The sequence below is a fragment of the Fistularia commersonii genome, chromosome 24 (assembly GCF_037954325.1).
Source record: "Fistularia commersonii isolate RoL2024-O1a breed Wild chromosome 24, RoL_Fcom_v1.0, whole genome shotgun sequence".
Classification (NCBI taxonomy): Eukaryota; Metazoa; Chordata; class Actinopteri; order Syngnathiformes; family Fistulariidae; genus Fistularia; species Fistularia commersonii.
The window spans coordinates 3167632-3169926 of NC_141307.1; the positions used below are offsets into that span (position 1 = coordinate 3167632).

The 2295-nt window shown below is 37.6% G+C and overlaps 1 long non-coding RNA gene across 2 annotated transcripts in view; it reads left to right on the forward strand.

The window, feature by feature from the left end:
* Window positions 1-1576, forward strand: part of LOC147219704 (uncharacterized) — a 6988-nt gene extending 5412 nt beyond the window's left edge. For both annotated transcript variants that reach the window (XR_015108014.1, XR_015108013.1), the window contains exon 4: window positions 432-1576. This is a non-coding gene — a long non-coding RNA (uncharacterized LOC147219704). The remainder of the gene's footprint in view (window positions 1-431) is intronic.
* The last annotated feature ends 719 nt before the right edge of the window (window positions 1577-2295 follow it).

Below are 2295 nucleotides of genomic sequence, written 5' to 3' on the forward strand. Positions count from 1 at the left end.
ACCATCTACATCTAGCGACGCATAATGCAAACTCTTTTTTTTCCAGAACATTTACCAAACTTCTGTGCAGCAGCTCTATTTCCTTCTTCCACAGCCAGAATGATCACTTTCAATGCGAAAACCGCATCAAATGCATTTTTGCGCGTTTTTTTTTTTTTCACGACGGCGGCGTTTGCAAAGAGCGCAACAGCCGATAGGAAGAATTATCATAAATGGGAGTGGGTTTGCTCAAACCGCTTCATTTGTGCCCTAAAAAAAATCTATAAATTGCATATCGTCGTAAAAACTGCGGCTTATATGCCGGAATTTACTGTATTTTTCCTCATATTTCCTTGAATTTTTTTTTTTTTTTTTTTAGGACAATTTCAAATGACTCTTCCAGGAACAGTTCTTGCTTTTTCAACCTTTTTTTTTTTTTCTGTTTTTACCAGAAGCAGCAGAACCCGATTTTCCAGAAACGGCAGCAAATCTTAAGATTGGCGGCGGCGGCGGCGGCGGCTACCATCAGATAGCCTGCGTGGGGATGCGCTATTGATGGATCAGACTCCCTTTATCGTGCCTATTGATCGTCTGGCCGCTGTGGCCTGCGTCCCCCCCCCCCCCTCCGGGGCCTGAAGCCTGAGGATCACCTCCATCTGCAGGACGGAGGACGAGAAAAGGATCTCGGTGTATCAGAGTCCAGAGCTGAGATGACGGCCGGGGAAGAAATCCGACCCCAATCGTCCCGTTCGGTATTTTTTCATGCAACCTGATACAGAAGCGCCGGCCGGATCGACTGTCGCTGTGAGGTAATAAAGGGTGAGGGGTTTAAAGAGGCCGGGATCAATAAGCAATCTGGGAGAGCAGGGGGTCAGATATTCTGTATGTACAACACTTTGGCCTGAGCGTGTGTGTGTGTGTGTGTGTGTGTGGAAGAGAGTGCTTGTCAACTGCGGCGAAAAAAAACAAAACAACCTTCACATTAGCGGAAATTAATTTCATTTCAAAAGAATATCGGAACAGAGTCAAGCAAGAAGTGGCTCTGAATCTGCGAGGAAAGACGTGAAGGTCAGAAATAAATGTCAGGAGAGAGAGAGGAAGGAAAAAAAAAAAACACTTAAAGTAAAATAAACAGCGAGAGTTTTCAAAAATAAAAAGTCAGACTGAAACAGATGACAATATTCAAAGAAACTGTTTTAACAGTTGAGAAAGAGAAAACAAAAATCGCATCAAAATAGGCCTGAAATGCACCGAGGAGAGAGTGTTTGTGTGTGTGTGTGTGTGTGTGTGTGTGTGTGTGTGTGTGTGTGTGTGTGTGTCGCGCACACGCACAGGAATATACGTCTCTGTTGGACTCCTAGTCTGCTGTGCTCCAAAGCTTTTTTACTTTAGACATTTTCTTTATGCATATCACTCAATATCTACATTATATAAATCTCAGGTAGAATGTATATAAACACACACATAACATTAAGTATGTGTGCATGTATGTATATTATAAACACACACAAAACATTAAGTATGTGTGCATGTATGTATATGTATATAAATAAATCTCAGGTAGAATGTATATAAACACACACATAACATTAAGTATGTGTGCATGTATGTATATGTATATATATAATTATATATGTGTATGTATATATATATGTATGTAAATATATATGTATATTTATATATATGTATACATATATGTGTATCTATGTATGGATATATTTTATATATATATATGTATGTGTGTATGATTTTTCGTGTATGAGATTATATGTATTATTGTATATGTGTACGTATATGTATATATTTGATTAGCAATATTAATATATGTACGTATAATGTGTGTGTATATATATACACACATGTATATTTGTTCATGTATGGATATGTATAAGTACTTCTATTCATGATGTATGTATGAATATTTATTTATCCAAGCATGTATTTGTGAGTTTATATAGACAAATACTTGTATGTATATGTGTATTTATATACATATGGATATACATGTAAATGTATTTACATAAGTGTGTGTATATACGAATATAAAATGTGCCATCATCTGTAAAATGTCTGCTTTTTCTTTCAAATAAACCAAGAACACACATCAGTCTGACCAGCTGGAGGTCTGATTTTATGCCTAATTTATTTACATGCAAACACTCAAATCTTCTAAAACCAAGACTTTCTGATCATGAGGAGTGGACCGCTGCTCCGTCCAGATGATCTTCTCTTTCGGACGAATATTCAATGCTCGTAGTTGTGAAAATAAAAAGTGTCCACCCTGGCCGGTGTGGTTCAAAACCTAAGTCCTTTTCC